Source organism: Leptonychotes weddellii, chromosome 13 (assembly GCF_054177405.1).
Source record: "Leptonychotes weddellii isolate Sample4059 chromosome 13, ASM5417740v2, whole genome shotgun sequence".
Classification (NCBI taxonomy): domain Eukaryota; kingdom Metazoa; phylum Chordata; class Mammalia; order Carnivora; family Phocidae; genus Leptonychotes; species Leptonychotes weddellii.
This window is the reverse complement of record NC_138381.1, coordinates 36522460-36549536: the sequence shown is the minus strand read 5'-3', so window position 1 is coordinate 36549536 and position 27077 is coordinate 36522460. Positions and strand designations below refer to the sequence as shown.

The 27077-nt window shown below is 39.0% G+C and overlaps 1 protein-coding gene across 2 annotated transcripts in view; it reads right to left on the bottom strand.

The window, feature by feature from the left end:
• Positions 1-27077, bottom strand: part of GAREM1 (GRB2 associated regulator of MAPK1 subtype 1) — a 188049-nt gene that overhangs the window by 124303 nt on the left and 36669 nt on the right. The window lies entirely within an intron of this gene.

The window sequence follows — 27077 nt, the reverse complement described above, 5'->3', positions numbered from 1 at the left end:
TCCTTGCCTGGTTTGACCTTGATCCCCTCAATATTAAGTCTTACACACTTGTTAAAATCATTTTTAACGCTAGGAAAATTAGAACCACGAATCCTTCAAAGTAAGTCTGCTTAAAAAAAATCAAATTCGAAATTTAAAATAAAAATTTGTAAGCCGGATACACACAAATCCTGCTGGTTTGGCTGCTGGGCTACTGTCATCTCCTGATGCACCTTTCTGATCTCTCCTTGTTACCTTCACGGTTTCCCCCCTTTTCCACATTAGCTGTAACTGTAGGAGTTAATCAAGGTTCCGCCCTTAACCTGTTCACCGTTTCTCTCTCCTTTACCATCTTACACACCCCTCAGGGATTCACTTAGTTATGGACAACTTGCACATCCATTCTCTCAGCTACCAACTTGTATTCTGAGCTCCTCATCCAGACTTTATCTTCTACCCTTTTCTACCTGGATGTCCCCCTACCATTCACTCAGGCATCCTACATTCATCCAACAAACATGTAAGGAGGACCAGCTATGTTCTAGAACCTGGCGATATAGTCCTGAACCAAGTCCCTGCTCTCATAGAGCTGACTTCTTGGCTGGGTTTTCAATCCCCCATTCTTCACTGTCAACTTACTTAAATATTGCTGCGGATAAAAACTCAAGAATACAACATGGCTCATCTTATTCTTTTACTCACATCTGCCTTCAGTGGTTCTCATTCATACAGAATGGGGCCTTAAGTCTTTGGCTCAATACTCAAGGCCCTCATGATCTATCCACAGAATATAAGACCTATATCCCCCACACCATACGCTAGAGCCCAAAGGACCTGTTTCACGTGCCACACACACAGAGCAGCGTCACTCCTCTGGGCCTCCTCACTTTCTTTCCTTTGCCTGAGCCTTATCTCCCAATCCTTATTTACTCACTACTCATTATACTCATTCTTGAAAGACCAGCTCAAATGCCACCTTCATGAACGTCTTCCTCATATGAATCCTAATATTTTTCATTTGAACTATAGCAATTTTGTAGTTTTGCTAATATTCTATGCTGAATTTATAAATTTCTTTAAGAGCTCAGAGCAGGAGGAGCTTAGACTGATATTTTAATGTTTATGTATATTTATTTATTTTTTTTTAAGATTTTATTTATTTGACAGAGAGAGACACAGCGAGAGAGGGAACACAAGCAGGGGGAGTGGGAGAGGGAGAAGCAGGCCTCCTGCGGTGCAGGGAGCCCGATGCAGGGCTCGATCCCAGGACCCTGGGACCATGACCTGAGCCGAAGGCAGACGCTTAACGACTGAGCCACCCAGGCGCCCATGTTTATGTATATTTAAATGACACAATAAAACTAATTTAATAATGTGGGGATTACAGGCATTTTTTTTCCTTTTGAAATTGGTCTATACATTGGTCAATTTTGAGAATCATGGTAATAAGGGTTAAGAAACAAAGATACTTCAGGACCAAAAATGCTGTTAGATAAGATCCTCTCTAAACTGGGGCACCTGGGTGGCTCAGGTCATGATCCTGGAGTCCTGGGATGGAGCCCCATGTTGGGCTCTCTGCTGAGTGGGGAACTTGCTTCTCCTTCTGCCTGCCCCCCCCCCCATGCTCACACTCTCTCGAGCATACTCTCTCTCTCTCAAATAAATGAACTCTTAGGAGGAAAAAAAAAAGATCCTCTCTAAATTACCTTGTCTTACTAGCATCCACAGCAATGCAATGGAGTTGCCCAGACTCACCGCCTCATGGTTTTTTTTTGTTTTTTTAATATTCAAACATAATAATGTTTGCATTTATTTAGAATCGTTTCCCCCATTGAATCTTATGTTTTTATGCTGTTTGTAACTATTTTAGCTTTGTTTAAGTTGTGATTAAATTTATTACATTTGGATATACTGAATTAGTGCATAACTATACTGCCTTTTATATGGGTTGCTTAGGATGTGTCTCAATCAGTTCAAATAGTTGTATGTCTCTCACGGTAGACTCCAAATCTCTATTAAATGCTTTTTTATTTTTAAATATAAAGTATGATGTACTTCGATGACAATTTATAACGTTTTGATATTAAACCTGCAAGCTTACTGCTGATGAGTTTTCTATTAAGGTTGGGCTGAATCCAGATAACACAGACACATACGCAAGTTGGTTTTTTTTTTTCTTTGTGCTATCCTCATGTCACAAAGAACAGATGCATGATTCTCCAAGTTGTGTTGTGATTTTGGCAATTAAATATTAAAGTGTTTTTGATTTTCCACTTTTGTGTCTCTTTGTTTTTCCTGTTGGCATTTCACACCAGAGTAACAAGTTTAGTCAACAATTTGGGCTATATCTCTACAGAGGGCATGCACTTTTAATCCCTTCAACTTCCAGAATACCTGGTCTTCCAATTTGCATAGCAAATATATAAACTCATATTGCTGATTATCTTTCTTTTTAACGTATCCCCATTTAGTTTGGTTTCTTCTCAGCCCACTAGGAGAACCGTGTCCATGGTGGATACCCATGTATTTGTTTCATGTATTTGTTGACTGATTAATGAGGCCCCACTGAAATAATCTGATTTGTTAATACATGTGTAATGAGAATCAGATTTACTAACCTTGGCATTGTTTTTATCTATTATGGATATAAACTGCTCCTAATGTTGTAACTAAATCTATCAACAATGAGTAATGAATAAGTTTCATGGTATCTGTTACTACTTACTACAAATCTAATTTAACAGTTGTGCATTGTTTTATTTTACCAATGTTAAAAGGAAAGCTGGTCAAGTGACAACACTGAATTTTACTTCCTCACTGTTAATAGAGTTGCTTAATTTTAATTATGTGTTTACTTGATCCTACAATCCTTCTCATGTGCACAGGAACCCTACTGAGTCAGTTACATAAGCAAACCACTGCATTTCTCTTACAACTTAAGACTTTTTTTTCAGTTTTATTGAAAAATAACTGACATATATCACTGTATAAGTTTAAGGTGTCCAGCATGATGGTTTGACTTACATATATCATGAAACAACCACATACTGGGTTTAGATACAATAAAAGGAAAAAAAACATTTCTTCCTGTGATGAGAACTCTTAGGATCTGCTGTCTCAACAACTTCCCTGTACATCACACAGCAAGTGTTAACTGTAGTCATCATGTCATACATTACATCCCTAGCACTTATTTATCTTCTAACTCGAAGTTTGTACCTTCTGACCACCTTCTTCCAATCCCCTCTCCCCACTCCATTTTTTAAAAAATACCTTCAGTGAGCAGAAATGCCATTTCCCACTTCCTGTCCTTACCCATGAAAAATGCCCACAAACCATCCTCTCTGCTCTGTTCTCAGGCAAGGGCTGAGTACTGATTCTCAGGAAGAGAGCACAGCTGTCAACAGTCTGGATCCCTTGATCAATACACAGCGGCACCAACCACCTGTTGGTGCCCTCACGACCCACTGAGCTGGGATGGGAGAAATAGGCTTCGATGTGATATTATGCCAGTGATGTGTTGTAGTTTTCCTTTTTTGTTTCAGTAGACTCCCTTAACTAAAATATCTATATGCATGATCTTCAACACCAGCAAAGCCTCCTGATTATAGTGATCACAAAGGTTTTGTTACAGAGGCTATTCCTTCTAAGTACTCTTCATAAATACAAGCTTGTATTTGCCAAGGTAGCTTCCACTTAAAATTCCTTTCCTTGTTCTTTTAGTTACATTTTATCCCATAAGCTGAGGGATATAATTAAATGCTACTTAGTTAGCATCCTCAGTGTCAGTGTATTTACTGTGAGAAGAGAACATGGCACTACCATACTATTTCTTTATCCCAAAGAACTACAATCCCAATGACATGGTAAAGAAAGAAAGGATATGGGGAGTGGGGAGGTAAAAGAGGGCAAGAAATGATGTCATAGCAAATTGCTCTAAGACCGTTGAAGAGTGATCATGAAACCATGAAATTAAAATGTTGTCTGCAGTAAGGTGTTCTAAAAAGGAAGTAATAGAAGGTGAGGAAAATCCTAAAAGAATGAACTAATTAGCAACTAATTAAGATACAGAAATTATAAAGTGGTCAGGGAGGATGTGGTTATAGGAAACCACGAAAGCACAGGTCATAATTTTGAAATCAATGGAAACTGAAAACAAACCAAAATTTTGCCAGTGGAAAAGAAAGCTCTAGGAAGAAGAGAATAAACTGCCTTTAGTCTAATGGTAGAAGTATTAGAAGAAAGGGAAGGACAGGAGAGGAAGGATCAGACAGGCTTTCAATCAAATAAAGACATCTTAAAACCATTTGATAAGAGCTTCCCAAAAAGTATAGTAGAGTAAACAAAAAATAGAGCTTCTGGCACAGACACCATGAATGCAAAGGAAAATGAAATGTCCTACTTCTGGGCAGACACAATGAATAATTTTAGCAACCTAAGAGTCACCTATAACATTCCGCTGCTCCAAATATCGAGCACCAGCGCGATCCTCCAGTGATATGCGCACCTGCATCTCTACTTTCACCCACTTCAACAGGACAGTCCATTTCTAGGTGATGGCACCCTGTGATCACTATGCCATATCTTGTGGAACAGAGAAAAGCCTCGGTGGGTGGAAGGGCGTGGGAACAGTAGAAAACAGCATTACCTGAGCTTAGCCGCTGTCCAGTTCTAACCACTTCTAAAATGAGACTGTTATCTACTGTCTCCAGTCCTGCCCTACCTTCTTCAGGGGTGGATCATCCCTCATGTGTTAGGGGAGGAACCTACAGCCCCAAGGAACACAGTGGTTCCGACCCTGGGCTGAACAGTCACTGTAATCCTCTGGGGACTTGTAAAAAAAAAAAAAAAAAACAAACCTCCAGTGGTGGGGAGGGTAAGGGCACACACCAGACCACTGAAATCAGAATCTCTGAGAATGGGATCCAGAAACCTGCAGTGTCCTGAAATCTCCTCGGGCGTCCTATTGTGCAGCCTGGGTTCGGAGCACAACTGAGGCAATTAAGAGCACGGGCCCTGGAGAGACACCATCCACCAGGAGACTCCGTTCCTGCACTTAGTGTGAGAAGGGCGCAAGATCACATTTAGCAGGTGCTTCCAAAGCATCTGACACATAGTGAGCTCTCCAAAAGTATTATTACTCTTATTGTCCTCGGATACCTCAGGTCACAGGATTTTCTCAGGCTAATAAACTTGCATAGCATTTACTGTCTGCTTTTTTACATTTTGTAGTAACTATAAATTATCCTGTTATTTAACATTTTATGCATATACATTATATTTCTCTAATCAGACTGTGACATTCTTGGGTGCCGGGGACTTTTCTCGTCTTCTTACCAGACCAGGCTCATACACCCAGCTGGTATCAATAAAGCGTCACTCATGATTATTTGACATGGTCATTTTTCACTGTTGAGACCCCACAAATTGACACATTGAGCTATCAGATGAAATTAAAGGTTTTGTTCCTCTTTTTTTGTCTTCTATTTTGCAATAAAGAATGAGGGCTACTCTATTTTCTCAAACCTCTCTTTGTATTTAAACCTTTTTTAAAAACCAGGTTATTATTTCAAACTAATAGGAAGCTCTTCATCAAGAATGCCTGTTGACTTAATGACAGGAACTTGCAGCAGTTTTGTTATGATTCACCTTTAACTAGAAGGTGGCAGAAATTACTAGATGTACACCAATATCTCACTCACTCCTTGGCCTCAGTCATAATCCCCTTATGTTAGCTGAGCACATGGCTGCCCAGAATACAGAACACTGTTCCCACCTTCACTATTCCTACCCCCAAGAAGGTGTAACAGTGTAACTAAGTTATAGCCAACAGAATATAGTAGTATGTGCCACCTCCAAGATTTACTTTTTTAAAAATATCTTTCATATACCAGAAAATTCCTGATTGAAATTTACAATTCAATAGTTAGTATAGTCACAGACCTGTGCAAACATTACAGTCTAATTATGGAACATTTCTATCATCCCAAAGAAACCTCATACCCATTAACAGTCCTCACCCTACTTCTCACCCCAGCCTGAGGCAACCACTAATCTAATCCCTGTGTCTATAAATTTGCCCATTCTGGACATTTCATATAAATGGAATTATAAAATATGTGACCTTTTGTGTCCAGCTTCTTAGCGTAATGTTTTCAAGATTCATCTATGTTGTAGTGTGGATCAGCACTTCATTCCCTTTTGGCCAAATAATATTTCAGTGTATAGATATTATACCATGTTTTATTTACCCATTCATCTGAGGATGGACATTTGGACTGTTTACAGTTTTGATAGCTATAGCATGCTGCTGATATGGACATGTGTGTACAAGTTTTTCTGGGGACATTTGTTTTCATTTCTCTTGGAAAAATACCTAGGAGTGGAACTGCTAGGTCACATGGTAACTCTACATTTAACTTTTTGAGAACTCCCAGATTGTTTTCAAATTGGCTGCCACCATTTTACATTCCCACCAGCAATGAACGAGGGTTCCAATTTTTCCACATCCTCTCCAACACTTGTTAATATCCATCTTTTTAGTTATAGTTAAAGTAATGGGTGTGATGCCTCACTGTGGTTCTGATTTGTAGTTACCAAATGATGAGTGATGTTGAGCCTCTTTCCATGTGCTTATTGGCCATTCCTATTATCTTTTTTGGAGAAATGTTTATTCAGATCCTTTGCCCAGTTAAATTTGATTATTTGTCTTTATTGTTGAGTTGTAACAGTTTTCTGTATATTCTGAATGCAAGTTTCTTATCAGATATATGATTTGTAAACATTTTCTCTCATTACAGGGACTGTCTTTCCACTTTCTTGATAGTGTCCTTTGAACCACAAAATTTTTAAATTTTGAAGCCAAATTTATTTTTTCTTTTGTCATTTGTGTTTTTGGTGTCACATGTGAAAAACTGTTGCCTAACCTAGCATCACGAAGATTTGTGTCTACACTTTATAGTTTCTAGTTCTTACATTTCGGTTTGTGACCCATTTTCAGTTAATTTTTGTGCATGTTGTGAGTAGGGGTCCAGATTCATTCCTTTGAATGTGGATATCCAATTGTCTGAGCACAAGGTGAATTGTCTTGCCTCTTTGTCAAAAACCAACTGACAGTAGGTGTAAGGATTTATTTCAAATGTAAGGGTTTATTTCACCTTAAGTGTATGGATATTTCTATCCTTATGCCAGTACCACAATGTCTTAATTACTGTAGCTTTGTAGTAAGTTTTGAAATTGGGAATGTGAGTCTTCCAACTTTGTTCTTCAAGATTGTTGTGGTTTTTCTGGGTCTCCTGCATTTCCATATGAGTTTTATGGATCAGCCTGTCAATTTTTGCCCCACAAAGAGCAAGCTAGGATATTTCAATGATAGTGACTGTGATCAACCTATATATCAATTTGGGGAGGACTGTCATCTTAACAATATTAACTCTTCTGATCCATGAACATGGAATGTCTTTGCATTTATTTAGATCTTTATTTCAATGAGGTTTTGTAGTTTTCAGTGTGCAAGGCTTGTACTTCTTTTGTTAAATTTATTCCGAAGCATTTTATTCCTTTTGATGGCATTACAAATAGAACTGTTTTTAAATCTCATTTTTGGAGTGTTCATTGCTAGTGTAGAGAAGCACAACTGCTTTCTATATATTGATCTTTCATAACCTGAAATTTTACTGAACTTGTTCATCAGTTTAACAGTTTTGGCTTGTTTTTTGTAGATTCCTTAGGATTTTCTATATACAAGTTCATGTCATCTGCAAATAGAAATAGTTTACTTCTTCCTCTCCAGTCTGGATGCCATATTTTTTTTTGTTTTTCTTGCCTTAATGCCCCTCGCTAGAGTCTCCAGCACAACACTGAACATAAGTGGCAACCAAGATGTATGTTTGGGAGAGGATGTGCCCTTCTTTTCCATCTTTATTCTTCCTGACAGATGGAATGTGGATGTGATTATTGGAGGTGGAATGGTAGTGACCATCTTGGACTTTGAGGGGAACTTAGGACCAGAACTGAGTCCAAGACATAGCAACAACTGAAAAGAAACCTGGTCTTTACCATCTTGGGGAACATGCCAACCTGTGATCTTTGCCTTTAGGTCTCCGTAACTTCAAACCAAACTCAAGGCTAACATGATACAGGAATATTAGAATAAAGTAAGAATTGTGGTGCCTGCATTATTCAATCAAAATATATGAACTAGGTTCAAAATGGAAAAGAATTTTTTATTTTTTTAAAAAAACCAATAGTATTAAAGGTGCCTATGTAAGGAAGTACTGTCTAAGCCTGGCTCCTGGTTTTAAAATCTGAGCAATGTCTGGTATCTATTTTTTTTTTTTTTTTTTTACTTCAAAATAATGCCACAAAATTTAGAGGACTAGCATTCCTCAATATTATGCTTCTGGTAATTTATTTCAAGCTTCCCAAACAGTCTGTGATTGTACCACAATGTAGCTATATAACCAACCCAAGTCTACTTCATAAAGACCAGAATATTCCTCAAAAAGTCACTAAAAATATTATCACGCATTTAACAGAACTCTTCATTTGTATCTAATTACAGGTAGGAGTTATATGTTAGCTCACATTTGTATGGTTAAATTAACATATACGATGAGCTTTGGCTCTAAATTATTTATGAAACCAAATCAGGCTCATGGCTCTAGATGGGGTGATATCAAGTATCCCTAATGCAGACAGAAAAACAATGTATTTAGATTAATGGCCAAAAAACGTTATGAGGAATACAGACGAAACAACTTTCCTAGGATTTACCATCAATAGGAGAAGTAATGTCAGCAGGAAGTACCTCAGCGGTACCACGGGCAGGGTACCATAGAAAGGAAGTCACTCCACAGCCTTCCCGTTATGCATCCATTTGACCATTACTAAGAATAAAGATCCAGGAACTAACTCTCCATTCCTCCCTCTTGTATCTCACTTTGGCTATGAACCGGCAGCACAGCAACTCTAGTATCCACGCTTAGTAGCTGCCTGTATTCTGAAAATGTGTAAGAATGTAAAAGAAAGCAGCTTAATTCTTTGAAGCAGAATCTATAATAATATGCCAACTCAATCAGGGAGGTTTTCTTCCCTTTGAAGCCTCCGGGATATTTTTATTTTTGGAAAATATTCTGATTAAGTTAAAACAGATATGTGCTGTCATAGCAGGTTGCCCAATCTAAAAGTGGTTTCCAGTTCCCTTACCAACTAAAAGTATCAAAAGTTTAGAAAGATAAAACAGATGCTAAGGAAGTCCTTAAATCCCCATAGCAGCTCTTTCTTCTCTCGCTCCCGGCCATCTTGGCGGCTGCTCTCAGTGGGCGCCATCCTGAACCTAAGGCAGGAAATGGTGGTGGCCACAGAGACGACGAAAAAGTCGCTGGAGTGGATCAACTCTAGGCTCCAGCATGTCATGAACAGTGGAAAGTACATGCTGGGATACAAGCAGACTGTGAAAATGATCAGATGCGGCAAAGTGCAACTGGTCATCCTCGCGAACAACTGCGCAGCCTTTAGGACATCTGAAATAGAATACTACGCCATGTTGGCCAAAACTGATGGGGATCACTACAGTGGCAATAATACTGAATTGGGCACAGCATGTGATTCAGTTATCATTAGAAGCCTGCCAGAACAGACTGGTGAGAAGTAAATCACACAAAATTTTTCTTTAATAAAACTGGCCAGAGTTTGTTTTTTTTAAAAAAATAAATAAATCCCCATAGCATCTATCTTCACCTGAATGCTATGCATGGAACGACTAAGGAACCTTCTTGTCTCCCCAACTAGATCATGTTTGCATTCCAGAGGACTGCTGGGCATAGACCAGGTGTACAATAAATGCTTTATGAATGAACAATCTTGGGTAGAAATTGGTGAGCATTCACATCAAATACATCTAAGTATAAATCAAGCACTCAGATCTTAGTTAACACGTAAACACTTCAAGGAAAGAGTATTTAGAAAAGGCTATTTTTTCAGTATCTCCTATTGATCTCTTCCTACCCTAAACAAACACCCAGAAATCTACATTGCCTAAGATCCCCTCTTTAGATGAATATTCTATTCAAAGGCCCAAGGACTGTAGTCTTGGGTTCTAAGCATGTGAAAGGATTGTTGTATTTTTACATTTTATGGTTTACTGTGAAATCCCAACAAGAAGAAAAGGAACTAGAGATTAATTTAGACACAGTACTAAGTGGTAATGTCGTCAAAGAACTTCACAGTGAAATCTAAGCAAAAAGGAATGCATGGAACAAAAGAGAAAGATGTTTAAAATGAGAGAGAGAGAGATCAGGGATATATTATTACCTCTTTTCAAATGAACCCTTGGACAACAGACTCCTTTGTCAGCAGACTGACCAGGAATAATAATAGATCCCTGCTGTATGAAACAGAAGTATGCCTACTTAAGTCAAATCTGAAATGTTATGCTCTGAAATAGTGAACTGAACCTAATACTTAAAAGATAAGAATTCTTTGCCAAGTGGTTTTTGGAAAAACAGGTGAGCAATTGTACTATCGGTATTTCTACAAACATTTAAAATATACAAAGCCTAGCACGGTGCCTGGCAAATACCATGGAATCACATTTCTGGCAGGTGGAGGAAGGGGACTCAGATTTACATCGGAAAGCTGACACAAGAAAATCACTCTTTGGCCATCCATAAAGGATGGTAATAGGCATTCCTCTCTCAATGAATCTGACACATCCAACGTGCCCTCCAGTATGCCCCCCAGTGTTGGGCAGTGCGCAAGATGATGCATTTGGTTGGTGTGAGATATGTACTTCTCACACTGTGTGAGGAGGAGGTATGCCCACCAAATAAGGCCCTCAGAGACCAGGAGGACTGAGGGAACCAGAGAGCAGGCAGGCCTTGTTTCAGGCTCTTCCCAGACATCAAGCTACCTGACAGAGGGCAAAGGTCAAATCACCAGACACATTTCTAGGCTCTCCCATTCCTGCCCCCAGGCTCTCTGTTTCCACTTCTTCAAATGAATATATAATGACTCCAAAAGTTAGGTGGGAGGCAGTGTGAAATCTCAGAAATAACCTATAGTTTGGAGCCAGATTTAGGTAACCGTGGTTCTAGTATTTATTAACTACATGACCACGAGCAAATTACTTAATCTTTGAGCCGGGGTGTTCTCACATTAACAATGATAGTAATAATACTGTAAGTAAGTTGAAATGATTGAATGAGAATAAATATAAAGAACTCAGGATTAGTACCCTGTAGATAAAAGGCTCATGAAAAATAGGACTTCGGTTTTATTCTCTTCTTCAATAAGTGTCCTCTCCCTTATTAGCCTGACTCAGGTACATACTACAGGTTTTTTTGTCCAATAAGAAAATATAATGTGCAATGATTTGCACTTTACGCTTCACTTCTACTTCAATAAAATAAAGGGGTGATATTCACCAGGTGTAAATGTTATGTTAAAGCCAACAATTTTACGTCAAGAGGATAAACTGAGCCACAGGTCAACTTATGGGATTTTCATTGTTATTTTTAGTTTCAAATTCGATCTAGATCCCCTTGAACTTTATTATGTGACAAATAAAAAAAACATAAAATACTAAAGAATCACATTTAAAAATGATTCGGGATGCCTGGGTGGCTCAGTCGGTTAAGGGTCTGCTTTCGGCTCAGGTCATGATCCCAGGGTCCTGGGACCCAGCCCCGCATTGGGCTCCTTGCTCAGCAGGGAGCCTGCTTCTCCCTCTGCCTGCCGCTCCCCCTGCTTGTGCTCTCTCTCTATCTCTCTGACAAATAAATAAATAAAATCTTAAAAAAAAAATTTAAAAATGATTCACTGCCATCGAAGCCACAACCCAGAAGATACATCCTTAAGAAAAATATTTGAATTAACGTATTTGACAATTTTTAGAATTTTCTCATATTAAGCAGATTTCTAAAAATCCTGCATAGCCTTAAAAACAAAACCAAACAAGATTTTGAAAAAAAGAAACAAAGACCCACACATAACGCCATTGCTGAAAATCTCACGTTTCTATTACCAACACACAAAAACAGTGAGTTTTAGTATTCTCTGTACACATAAAAGAGGGTTAACAAGAAAAATGCAAACACCAAATAACACCTGAGTTTTTAATTTTTCCAGGTAGGCTGCCCTGAAGGCAAAACAGCCAGACAACACTTTGCCTCTATAACTTCAAAATAAATACAATAAAAAACTTCAATATGAAGGAACATCATACTAAAATACTAGAAATAAAGACTTAAGAAAAATCAGATCACCAAATTTTATAGACAGGTCTATAGAGATATAGTAGGCCTAAAGGAAATGCGAAGCATGTGTGAAAAGGAAGGTGCAACTTCTTGAAATAGAACTGGAAAACAAAATAAAAAACCATCTGTTCTTTCCAAAAATCTAAAAAAGCCCAAAACCCCAAACACCAGTAGTTTACAGCTACTGACCGGAAAACATCATTAATTAAATTGGTACTGTGGTTACTTACATCCCCTAACCAACTATACTGCTTAAAGATAAATTATTAATACAATTTTCCAAGGCAAAATGTAACAAAGAAAACCACCTTGACACAAATCCTCTGTATACAGGGCCATCTCCTAAATGCAAAATCTGAGACATGGAATATTAACTGGCTTGAGCGGAGGCAAGATGTAGTCGCAAGAGTTCTCAAGGGTATTATGTGTATATATACTTTTTAAAATAAAAAATCTATTTTAGTGGACCAAAATTACATTAGCAATTATAGATAAAAGCTCTGTATTTGCAAAGTTTAAATTAGGTTAAATTTAAATGACATTTTAGAAGTTTTCACAGACATTGACAAATAAGGGATACCACAGCCTGACTCAATAAATGTGGGTCCCCAACCAGGGTCTGATAGTGAGTCACTATGTAAATGTGACCAAATGAACTCAAAGAATTCTAAGCTTGCCCAGATAGACTGATAATTAGAATCGATTTAAGCATCTATAAAGATACTAGATTTTTCTCAGACAAGGGCAAACCTAATTAAAGAAGTTTACCTGAATAATGTGCATACATTAAGAACGAATATAAAAAGCTTGCTATGCCATCCCCTTTTCCCTTCAAGATCTAAGAAATAAGGAACTCATTTCACAAATTATTCAGTGGACCATTCAGTGTCCAGGATGTTATTTCATTACTTAATAAAAAGAGAGACTATTTCCTTCCATTTCAACATACTTTTTTCTAGATCCAAGAGAACTACTAGGTAGAGGGTCTAAATAAACCAAGGAGACTAAAATAGAACAATCACGCATACAGAATGTGTTCTTTTCCCCTGAAGTGAGACAGTCATATTGAGACACTTTCTTCTTGGCATGCTTACAGATTTCACTAGCGGGACTTCAATGTCCACGATCCCTCAACTGTTTCTTGTCACTGAGTACTCTGAACACCCACCAGCACATCTCATACATCTGTCTGTTCTCAGTCCCCATCCCACCTCTGCTATGGGATAACCACATACTTTTGCTTGTTTTCAAACCATGAAATGGGAACAGCAGACACAGTCCAATGGATAACGTGAGAAACAGCTACAGTATGATATAACATCACCAAGAATTAAATCACAAAAGTGAAAAGGAACGGGAACTTTAAGCGTGACACTTTAACAGTATAAACGTGGAGAGATTAAGGCCTTCCCTACCTCCCCCCACAGGATGAAAACTATACTGAGAATCATAGTAAGACAGAACCAGTAAGATTGGGCTCAGGGTTTTATTTTATTTAAGATTTATTTATTTATTTGAGAGTGAGAGACAGTGTGCACTCACATGAGCAGGGGTTGGCGGGGGAGGCAGAGGGAGAGAAGTAGACTCCCCACTGAGTGTGGAGCCTGATGGGGGAGTTTCCCACAACCCTGAGATCATGACCGAGCTGAAACCAAGAATCAGATGCTTAACCAACTGTGCCACCCAGGTGCCCCTGGACTCAAGGTGTTAGAAGAGGAGGAAAGAAATTGGGAGTCTCCTTAGTACAACGCAATAGTGGCTATTAAGGCAACAAATGGAAAACATACCCCTGCAAGCTTGAGAGATGCTAACACTGCCCAAATCTGAAGACCAATGATCAGCATTAGTAGAGAGAAATGGAGCAAGGGACAGTGTATTAGTTTTCTCTTGCTATGTAACAAATTACCACAAACTTAGCAGCTTAAAAATAGCACAGAAATCTGGCATGCAAGGCTGGGTTCTCTGTTCAGGTTGAAACCAAGCTGTTGGCTGTCCAGGTTCTCATCTGGAGCTTGGGGTCCTCATCGAAGCTCACGTGTTGTTGGTAGAATTCAGCTGCAGTTGTAAAACTGAAGTCCTTTTCTTGCTGGCTATTGACTGGAGACTGACCTCAGTTCCTAAAGGGCGCACACAGGTCCTTGCCTGGTGGCCCCCTCTTTTTCTGAGCAATGGAAAACTTGTCTCACCTTGAATCCCTCTCCGGCTCTGAGTATCTCTGACCTCGCTCCTATAAATGTCCAGAGAAAACTCTCAGTTTTGAAGGGCTTGTCTGATTAGGTTGGGTTCTCCAAGGGTAATCTATCTTAAAGTTAACTGATTGGGGACCTTAAATACGTCTGCAAAATGCCCAGTGCCATATAACATGACATAATCTGGTGTAACACCAGGGCATGGAGATCAGGGGGCCACCTCAGAATCCTGTGTACCACAGAAGGTAAGACAGAAAAGAAGCTACTTACTCCAGTTGAGAGCAGATACAGAATTTGAGTCAAGAGTATCATGGGTAGACTTTGTGTTTAAACAGTAACTTCCAAAGTGATTTTATGGCTAAAAGCAATCAAAATCAACTTATACTTCGAGATATTAGGATATGAAAACAGTTGTTACCTTGACCAAGGTGAGTGGAAGGGCCAAATGAGAGTGTGATTCTGCTTTATTTTTAACATCTCAAGGAGGCCGAAGGAATATAGTTCACTTAGACTCGAGGTAAGTAGAATCTTAGAATCAGATAAATTTCAATGAAAAATGAATGTAGCAAAAACGTATTAGTCCATACTTAAGAGAATTTTAAGTCATTTCCAAAGATTTCACTAGGTTTTTTAAAGTTAACTGAATATAACTGTCAAAGCTTTAGATCATTTCAAAATTATTACTCTATATACAATGCTTAGGTCTCCATACTTCTTTGCTATGTTCTTTTGATCGTATTTTTAAACCTTAGATTGGAGGGGAAAAGAAAAGAGGGAGTTCTTCTTTGCTTGTCACTGACATGAGAGGAAACATGTACTTCCATTTAAACTCCTGGGCATCTCTGCCTCCTGGGATGATGCATCCTACTACCAGTGGGCACTGGCTCCTGCAGATTCCTCTGCTCTTTGGATTCCACGTTCCTGATCCCGTCACCCTGGCTGGGGTTAAACCCACCAACTTGCTCATCCATTCAAAGGACCACCAGGAAGCCACACACTCTTGAAAAAAGGCTTGTAAAGAACATTTCTATTTTAATTGTAAAGATGGAATCCAAGGCTGGATGCAAGAGAGCTGCTACTTTTTAATCATCCTGCTTTCATAAACATGCATGTTATGTGCTGTGGAGCTGTCTTCATTACAGAAACTCTGGCAGCCCTGGGGCTCCTCAGACTCTTCTCACTCATGCTGACGCAAGAGTTCCCTCCCCAGTATGTGTGCTGCATGCAGAGAAAGGGCATAAAGTTCTACCCAGTCCTTCAGAGAGGGGGCAAATATGACTAGTTTGTCCTGATACCAACTGTACTTAGAGTTACACATCACCGTCAAGCACAGACCCATCCTGAACTCCAAGTCCAGATGTTGACCATGGAACAACATGGGTTTGAACTGTGCAGGTCCACATGTATGGGGATTTCTTACAGAACTGTGAATGTATTGTCCTTAGGATTTTCTTAATAACATTTGCTTTTCTTTAGGTTACTTTATTATAAAAATACAGTAAATAATACACATACAAAGTATGTGTTAGTCAACTATTTATGTTACTGGTAAGGCTTCCAGTCAATAGTGGGTTATCAGTAGTTAATTTTTTGAGGAGTCAAATGCTATATGAGGTGTTTTGACTGCACAGGGGATTGGTACCCCTAAGCCCCACACTGTTTAAGGGTTAGTGGTATATCCAATTGCCTTCTGCATATCACCAGCTGAACACCCCACAAGAACCTGGAAACTCAGTATTATCCCCAAATTATTATAATTCCTCCAAAAGCATCTCCCTCCTCCTCCTATCTCTGTAAGTGGTATCTCTACCCTCTTTGTCAACCAAGCATCCATCATCAATGACTCTTCTCCCCTCGTCACCTACATCTAACTCCTCCCCACATCTTAGAGATGCTTATTGATTCAGAGGCAACAGAATGTACTTACTCAGTGTGGACTCTAGACACAGAGAGCCTTAGCTCACATTCCCAAACTGGCACTTACTGGCTGTGTAACCCATCAAGTTATTTAATGTCTCTGTGCTTCATCTGTAAAATGCAGGTAATAATAGTACTAGTGCCTACTTCATAGGGCTGTTGTGAGGATTAAATGAGTTAGTAAACTATCAAGAACTTACACCAGACATCTGGTATACTCAGTAAATCTCAGCTAATGCTATTGTCGTCATTACTGGAACTCAGTCTCTCTCAGCTCCATCCCCTTCTCTATCTACTACCCTTCTGCTCTTGGCTTAACATACGCTCCCACGGCCCTCAGTTGGAATATTGTGAGGGTCTCTGTCAAGATTCTGAGCCCTCTCATCTAGCTTCTATTTTGCTGCCATTAGAGTCTTCCAGAAGCAAATCTGCTGTCATTATTACTCTGCTTCAGTGGTTCTTCACTGCTCAGAGGAAAAAAAACCCAACTCTATGGGATATAGTATGAAACCCTTCCTGAGCTTCCACAGCAATTACACTGGGAAAGTCTGAGGTCTGGAAGGGCCGCAGAAGGGCCTACAGATGAATAGCACGATCCCCTGTGCTATCTATCTTGGGTCTCCACGGTTTTTTTCCTCACGCTTATCTTGTTGCCTAGAATAACCTTCCCCCACAACGTGCAAACCAGAAATTTCAGAGTCTAACATTGCCTCTTCTGCCATCTTTGTAAGAGATCCACTTTTCCTTACTTTCTTAAAATGTCTCCTTAATGCCTAGGATAGTCTCAAGTCCATACAAGACTTTCCCAAGCTTGCTAAGATTACCTCTCCAGCATGTCATCCTCCTCTAACGTATGACACAAACAGAACTACCAGAAATTCTCTGCAGCCGTCTCCTTATGCTTCTTCTCCTCAGTACATGCCTCCTTTTACCTAAAATGGGTCTACGATCCTTTCTGGTAAAACCCCTTTCTAGGTGAAGTCTTGGCTGGTGCATCTCTTCTGTTTTCCACTCCACAGATGCCACTGTTTCTTTTACTCTCTTGGCACTCTGTACACATCTTTCCCAGGGTCCTTCTTTTTAAAAAAAAATATTTTATTAATTTATTTTGAGAGAGAGAGAGAGCACAAACAGCAGGGAGGGGCAGACAGAGAGGAAGAAGCAGGCTCCCCACTGAGCAGGGAGTCTGATGTGGGGCTTGATCCCCGGACCCTGGGATCTTGACCTGAGCTGAAGGCAGATGCTTAGCCAACTGAGCCACCCAGGTGTCCCAGGGTCCTTCTAATTACACTCAAATTTCATACATTTCATATTTGTGTGTCTGCCTTCCTGCTAAGCTGGGAGCTCAAGGTTTTGGCAACCCAAGTACTTAATACTGCTGCTCGATTTACATTTGCTGAATGAACTCTTGTGTAACTGGCATTCTGTTGTCATTTTCCACTCTTCAAATTCACGATGAGTGCTCTCACCATGTGACACTATTTCTTACAGAACAGAATTTGATATACGAAAAATCTTCTCCGAGTCACCACAAAGGGATTCTGTTGCTACACTCCCCAAAATTCAAAGTTTATCAATTCCTGGCATGGACTGTTAGGAGAGACTTAATGCAAAAACGTGGGCTCATCACGTGAGGCAAGTAATTTTTTAAAATTTTTAAAATTCTGAATGGAAGAGTAATAATTAAATTTGGAATCAGAAAATTTTAGAACTAGAAAGGAGTCTGGAGAACCTAATGGCCAACTGCCTTCACTTTCTAATTGAGGAAATGTACACAAGGTCCCCAGTCAGCTGGTGGCAACAGAAGACTAGCAGCCCGCTTCCTGCTTTTGTCTTCAACCACTCTATCCCAGTATGCCCGATGTAAAGGAAAACTACGTTGCCTATTTCACAAATGTGATGCTCAGATTTCATGCAAGCACGTATGTAGTTCACCTACACTGTGTATCTCAGTGTAGTTTTAAAGCAAATCCAGCTTAGATGTACCCTGTGAAACAACAGAAAGACAGACAACTGGTCTTGAAGTCTGAAAACGGAGTCTGAATCCTGGCACCCTAGCTGCATGATCCTAGTCAACTCACAATAACCTTGAAGGTGGTTTTCATACTGAAATGCAAAGAATGCTGCCTGTTTCATAAATTGTTGTGAGGATGAAATCAGAACATGGATGAATGCATTATGTGAATCATAAATGCCACATGATTGCCATATATGAATAAAATGAAAGGTAAGGTATTAGTTTACACTGCATCTTTTTTTTTAGCATTGTGAACTCATCCTAGTTATCCTAATACTTTAGATCCCTCTCTCTCTCTCCCTTTTTTTTTTTTACTCTGGCACTTGCTCTGCTCATTAGAACTGCACTAGCTCCTAAGTAAGGAAAAGAAAGGAAAGGCAGGTATTACTTGAATATGCAAAAATTCAGGTTTTTCCCTAGGCTCTACTGCCAGTGATAAAATATAAATATCTCTTTAAAATAAGGTCACAAGTGGGGCGCTTGGGTGGCTCAGTAGGTTGAGCATCTAACTTTGTTTGGCTCAGGTCATGATCTCGGGGTCCTGGGATTGAGCCCTGAGACAGGCTCCATGCTCAGCGGGGATTCCGCTTGTCTCTTTGCCCCTCCCCCTGCTTAAGCGCGAGCCCTCTTGCTCTCTCTCTAATAAATAAATAAAATCTTTAAAAATAATAATAAATAAAACAAAATAAGGTCACAAGTATATAATCAGCCAAAACTGTGTAACACAAATTGCTACTTATCCATATAGTCATATAGACTATAGGTCTCACACAAGCTTGACGTCAGTGAAGACTACAATCTTCAAGGCTTCAATGCAAGAGGCATTAGGGAATCATCTAATCCCATCTTTTTTTTTTGACAGAATGTTTTTAAGACTTTATTTATTTGAGACAGACAGAGAGAGAGAGAGAGAGCATGAGCAGAGGGAAGGGAGAGTGGGACAAGCAGACTCCCAGGCTCGATCCCAGAACCCCAAGATCATGACCTGAGCCGAAGGCAGACACTTAACCGACTGAGCCACTCAGGTGCTCCTAAACCCAATCTTTTCTTTAAAGCATATTTAAGTGAAAAGCCTAACTAGAAAAAAAAAAAAAAAACACAAATTATACTATTTTACATTTCAACATGTTAATGATTTCATAGGTTGTACCTGACTATAGATGTCTATTTATAAATAAGTAGATCAACATTTGAATGTCCCACAGTAGTACTCTCATATGCTAAAATCTATAATAAATTAAACTTGAGATAAATACTTAGCTTGTGACATTGAAATATAAATAGAAGTACTATAAAAATTTTGACAGTTATTTTTCCCTTCCGACATTAAATCTCACTGACCTTTATTATATTCATCTATGCGTAGATATGTAAACCTATAAGTGTAATTTCCACTTGGGATTCCATTTTTAGGGAAAAAAACCATAATTACTGAAGATTACAAACTAAGATAAGATACTAGGATAAGATCAAAGTCCAATTTGAGAAAAGGAAATCATCGTGAATGGGTCCCATGTTACAAATCAGTATTGCATGAATTTGGTTAATATAAATCAAATATCCAGGGCCTGATAATTTCAAACCAACAAGGCAAAAGATCGGATTCTGAAATAGCATCAACTGTATCAAGATGTGGTATATATTTGGAACCAGACAACATCATTTTCTCTCGGCACACATATTCGTATGTATGGAATAAAATTTTAAAAATAAAGTTTTAAGCATGGCTTTATACTGCTTTTGTTACATATAAATAGACCTTGTAAACATCAGATGTTTTACCCACTTTCCTTTGTGAAACATCCGTATAACATTCCCTTAATTCAGCATGTTGTCAAATAGTACTTATTAAGCACTATTCTCAGTAAATGAAACAGAACAGTCCCTTGTTCTGTGTTGTAATTTGGCACAGACAACGTCCACACAGGCCAGCCTTCCAAAGGGTATATCAGAACTGTTCTAAAGAAAGATCACAACAGTAAGGCCCAAGAAAAAGGCACTTAAAATTCTGTACCAGTCCCAATTTAGTGTTTGTGATTGAGTGAAGTGTCAACCAAATGATCACTTGGCTCCTCCCTTCCACTATTTTTACCCCACTGGGTTAGCATAGGTTAATTAGTTACCACTCACTTGTATGTTCCACTATAAACGTGCTTAGGGAATTTCAAATTATTTCGCTTTTAAACTCTATCAACTCAGCAGCTCCTACCTTTTGAAAAAAGAACCTTTCCCACATTTTGTGATAGGAAACATAGTTACTTAACCAATTTACTCTATTGCGGCACAAAATTTTATGTGGAGACTTTTCCCATTAACAACTGGTGAAAATCTCCCTAAGAAAAGAGTTTTTACTTTTAAATGGAATTGTCTTCTGTTGGAGGTGATGGTGATTCCAAGTATGCTGATTAAACATTGTGGGGGAAAATCTGCCTCTGCTGTCTGCTAGTTGCTCAGAGCTAAGAGTGTCTTTCAGTGGGGACAAGAATTCATTTTGTGTTCTGTACCACCTTATAATTTGAAGAAAGAAGGGAATTGAGGAAGCAAAAGAGACGAACATCCATGAAAGAACCAAGAAATACAAGAGAGTACCACATAAAGTGCTACTTTTAGGGCTGAGATTTTAAGTCTCTATAGATGTTGGGTGAATGCATGTCGCTGACCTCACAGGGACACAGTACAGCCAGCCAAGGACCCGGGGCTGTCTAGTCCCGCCCAAGATGTGTAGAACAGGTAGTGTGACCAGAGATTTCACGCCTCGCTCTCCTCTTTCCAAGAAGTCCTTCTTTTTATCTAACCGAAGTCTCTGTGAACCATTTCCCTTCAGTTCTTAGTGAGAAAGGAAACAACCACTCAGCACCCTCCTCATGACAACCCTTCACATATTTGAAGACCATTATTAAGTGGCCTCTTGAACTTCTCTTCAAACTAAAGATTCACAACTCCTTTACCCTTTCCTCATGGGCCTTATTTTTTTTAATAATCCTTTGGTTCCTTCCATTGCTCTTCTCTGGATCCTTTCCAGCTTGCTTTCTTTAATTCTAGAGTCCAAAGAGAATATATAAATTGTTCTACTAGTGGCTTGGCCAACAAGGGGCAAAGCAGGATTATTTTATTATTCTTAAAAATTGTAAAAAAAAAAAAAATTGTATTCTTTTATTGATATTAAAATGTGAGTCCCAGGATCTAAGGTAAAATACACACACAACAGCAATTCTCACTTCAACCTATACTTTGTTCTCTCAGCTTCCTTCTTCCACTTCACATATGTGAGTTTGAGTCTAAATGCATTACCACCATTTTCTTTATTTTATAGGCATTTATCTTTTAATTCTTGGACCTTTCACAGTTTAATCAATTCAGTCAGTTTCATATTACCTGAATAGCTATGCATCTTGCCACTTACTCTATCAGTTCACTCCTAAGTCTGCATGACCCTCACTGCCCCAATTTCCCATGACAGCTCTTGGGAGCTCCAAGTTTTGGAGAGCCATATACAACTGCTTCTGCAAAGCAACAAAGGAGATATCAAATAAAGTAGGATGGGAGCTTTTCATTGGTGAAATTACATTTTGCAAGAAACCCATCATTTACTAAAAATGAATAGTAATTACCACGTTGTGAGCAATGATTATTTTCCAGGAACTGCGTTAAGTATTGTTTTTAAAGACCAGTAACTCTATAAGCTCTTTTCTCCGAACATGCAGATGATAAAACTACAGCTCATATACAGGTGAAATAATTAGCCGAGGGTCACCTTGTTCATAAATGACAGAGCTGGAGAGAGAACCAATAGTGTATGCCTTCCACAGTTGGATATGGAAATCAAGAGCTCAGTATCAATTGGTGACAATGGTGTTTATGTGAGGTAGCTGTGGTCTGGGTATAACACCACGACCATCAGAAGAATACACAGAAAAGCTGATAGAAGCAACATGCTTACCACCCATGACCGCACATGAAAATTTCTACTCCAAAGGACTGTATTATTATTTTCTGTTATGTTGCAAAAATCAAAGTCAGGCATTTGGAGTTAAGTGATACTCTGCATTTAAATTAAGCATCTAACCTTACAGAAAAACTGGCATTAAACTTAGACAACTATAATGACTCACAAATATTTCTGATTTTCCTTCCAACCATAAAAAATGTGACCTTTCAAAAATGCCACATCATTTACTGATACAGTAAAGCTATATTTTCTAAATTTGAAAGTTAAATTTTTCAGGTCTTAAAAAAAAATTCCAACACACAGCATCATGAGGAAAGAGAAGGAAAGGAGTCCAGTACAATTTAAGTGAAATTACATGAACGAATAGGACTATATATGGAGGGAAAGTATATTATAAAGAGTTCCAAAATGGTGATGGGATTCTCTAAGAGGAAAGGGAAACCATCCCTTTAAAACATATACTACCACTTGGGGCACCTGGATGGCGCAGGCGGTTGAGTGCCCGACTCTTGGTTTCGGGTCAGGTCGTGATCTCAGGCTCATGGGATCAAGCACCACGTTGAGCTTTGTGCTCAGCACAGAGTCGGCTTAGGACTCTCCCTCTCCCTCTGCCCCCCCCGCCCCGTGCACATGCGCACGCGCTCCCTCTCTCTCAAGTAAATAAATAAATAAGTAATAAAAAGCATTATACCATTAGAAATGCAGTGATCTTTGAGATACAGAGCAGTCACCAGGAAGAAAACTGTTAGGAACAGTATGACAGTTTGTGAATGAAAATGGTTGAAAAACTTATTATATTTGCAAGTTTGATAAATTTTGTAACATTCCTAAAAGCCACACACCATTAGAGGCTTTAATTATAATACGCTGGCAAGTTTAAACATGGTTTTGTAAGAGATCATGTTGGGGGGGGGTTATCTAGTTTAACCCTTTACCATTAAATGTCACTCTTCCTACACAGAGGAAGAAGCCCAGATGGCAACATATGGACTCCATGCCCAACTTCCCAGATATAGCTGATTGGCTCAAGGGTAGACCCATCACCCAAAATGAGCTAATTAGACCATTTTCCATCTTTTCAGTTCACTCCTTTTCTCCATTCTTGCCCTTGGATCCCATGAGACTCTTGTATTCTTTTCTGATCAAGCAGCTTGAATTTGTTTTTATCATTTGCAAAGCCGTGGCAAAAGTTTCCATATTCAATAGCATTTTTTTTAGTACAATTAATTTGGTCTCTTTGACTACTGCCCTTCCCTTGCCCCCTCCCCTGAAAAAAATAACTCTCAAAAAATGAAGACTGCAATGATCACTTCCTTTTATTAGTGGGGAAAAACAGGGCAAGGTCAAGTTTGGGGATCTTGAATCCAGGGCCCATATTACCATTTACGATCTCCATGAAAGAATAAAAAGAAATATCCCAGTTCAAATTTGTATTTACCATTAAGCTTTATGTACATTGGTAACAATCAAGTTAATTAAAACTATGTATCATGCTACACTAGCTGTTAGAAATGTATTCCTCTTGAACCTCCCCAGTGATATTCTAAATCATCTAGTGACTTTGACACCAATGATCTAACACCTAGGATTGTTTCTATCATGAGAATCATCATATAAATAAGAACTTCAGCATTCTGGTTAATAATGTTTACCCCCCAGAATCACTGTTATCAGCACTCAATAACTAGGTCTAAGCCTTTCTTCCCAACAAACAAATCCTTTCATCAAAGGTAGCTATAGTGACCTCAAAGGGAGATGCTGCTTGCCATTCTGAATTCTGGTGCTGCCATGATATGTTTGAACCTCACAACACAGTACTGTCAAATTCTAAAAGTGAATTCAAGCTGTAAAGATAGGATGTTGAGAGAAGCCAGAGAGCGCTTCAGCGCTCCAACTGTGTTTCCGGTGTGGGTTCTTGATAACATTTCAATCTATGCTGATAAAGGACACATTACATCTTTAATGAAAAGCACTGATCCAACCAGAGGTCAACTCTAATTCTAAACGAACAGCCTTTCCAATTCATCCTTTCCTGGTGCAGGGGAAGAAGGACGTTCTTTAATTTTTATTGCTGTTGGCCTAGAGTATGCATGTAAAAAAGCATGAAAAAAACCCATAAATACTTGGCCACTTTCTGCATACAAGGATTGGTTAACATACTCAAAAAAGACCCAGATTCACGGTCTGTCATGGACAATCCAGTAACAAACTGAGGAACACAGTATAGCATGAATTTCGTTTCAGACACCATGTCACAGTATATCTTCATTTGAACTCAGAAACACAATGGAGGTCCTATGAATTTTTAAAAAGCCTGGTCCTCTTCTGTTGGCAAAAACATTATAGGTCAAATGTCGTGGCATAATCACCAATCAAGTTCTAGAATATTATTTACATACCAGTACTATATACTGCCATCAGAATGGACAACAGTTGTTGCTGAGGGAGGTCAAAAGTCAGAGGAGGGTGGTAACTGTTAGAAACAATTCAGAGAGAAGTACAACTTTGCATGCCCTTGCACCAGGCAAACAGCTCATGTTAGAGAGTGCTGGTGTTTCAGGGTGTCTTAAAAACATGAAATCCAACCTTTAAAATGTGTTACCAAATGAATCTGACTATATCACAAATGAATGGTGTACATAAATACACTGAAGGGATGGAGGGAGCTGACCCTAGTAGCTTTGGAGGCAGTGTTTTTGAGTTGGTATTATAATGTTAAATTAAAAAAACCTATACACAAATAACTGTAACTGGAAAATTTGTTTCTCATAGGAGCGTGGGTTCAGAAACTCCTCTTTATCTCTCACTCTCTCTCTACACACACACACACACACACACACACTCACGGGTTGAACAAGAAAGCAAATATATTGAAAGCAAGGGGGACAGACAGCCTGGCTGGGACTCTCAGAAGAGCTACAGCCTTCCTAGATTCTTTCAAGATTCTAGATAAGATAGAGCAAGAAACTGCCACTCTGTCTCTCCACTGAATGCAATTACAAACTATGGACAGAATGCATAGATCAGGATTCTGAGGGCTTTGAAAAATAAGTGATCAACAAGCCGATTGGAGAAGGGGACAAGAATGTGGCATAGCAAAACACCAGAGGCTTAAAGCAGATCAATGGTAGTGGCCATGGTGGCAAGAGCAGGGCAGCTGTGTTTCTGGTTTCCAGGTTTCCCTGAAACTTGGAGGAGGGGAATCCTCACTGACCAAATTAGTAGTGGTCCCAAGATGATGGGCAAATAATCATTGCTGCTTTTTCGTTTCTCCATCCTCTTGCAACATGGCCCTGGACACACATGCAATCCTGAGAAGTGCAGGGCAAACAGGAAAAACCAGAGAGCTTGGACTTTTTGGCTAGAGGACTGGGAAGAGGATGCCAAGGAGCCAGAACGTGGCAGTGGCATGACAGAGAGAAGGGAGCTCAAGGGAGCAATCCCATAAAGTCGTAAAGAACTTGTGGGCTCACCTCCAAGCTGCATGTGATCTGAGTTTCAACAAACTACCAACGCCTTGAGAAATGAACTACACACTGGCTAAGGGGTGGGGCCTAAGAGGTCAGGTCCAATGATCACAGTAAAGGCAGTGAAAACTGAACTGACATTGGAACCACAGCCCATAAAAGCAGGTTGAAACCTGTAACCTGAACCTAACCTGTTGAATGCCTGCTAACACAGAGCAAAACAAAAATCAGTTTTCTACTTAAAATTTAAACAAGACCCTGAATTTCATAATAGAAATTCAACATGTCCAGATTAAAACCAAAATTATTTGGCATACAAAAAAAACAGGAAAATTTCAACTTGCAAGGGAGAAGAGTCAGTGACCTAAATATTGGAATTATGAGAGAAAGACTTTAAAGCAGCTGTTAAAACTACAGTTTAAGAAGTAACTGTGAACCCTCATGAAATAAATAGATAAAAAGTCTCTGCCCTTCCCCTAAAAAAATATAAAGGAGTAAATGGAAACCTTGGAACTGAAAAACACAGTACTAAAATAAAATATTAACTGATAGATTCTATAGCAGAATGGAGATAACAAAGGAAAAATCCAGTGAGTTTGTAGATAAATCAATAGAAATTATCCAACAGAAAAGGAAAAAAAGACTGAGGAAAAAAAACAAACACCTTCCTCATACCCAAGTGTCTAATAATTTGTGGGACAATACCAAAATGTCTCAAAGTTTGTGTCATCAGAGTCTCAGAAGAGAGAAGAGCATGGTGCTGAAAAAATGTCCCAATAATGGCTGAAAACTTTTAAAAAAAGATATAAATTTACAGATTCCAAAATCTCAGCAAAATACAGAATAAGCTCAAAGAAATCCATGCCCCAACACACACAAACTGCTGGTCACTGAAGACAAAGGCAGACACCCTGAAAGCAGACCACTTATAATGACACACTACCTAAAAAAACAATGGCTGAAATGATTACTGACTTTTCGTCAGAAATCATGGAGACCAGAAAGAAGTAGAGCAACATTTTTCAAGTCCTGAAAGAAAAGAATTGTCATCCAGTGAATTCTATATCCAGTGAAAATACTCTTGACAAATAAAGATGAAATAAAGCCATTCTCAGAGAAAGAAAAACTAAGAGAAAATTTGTTGCCAGCAGATTTACTCTACAAAAAATGGTAAAGAAAGTCCTTTGAACAGAAGGGAAATGGTACCAGAAGGAAATATGCAACATCGGGAATGAAGGAGAGCAACAAAAATGGTAAATATCTGGGTAATTATACTATTGTTCTACTCTTAATTTCTGTAAG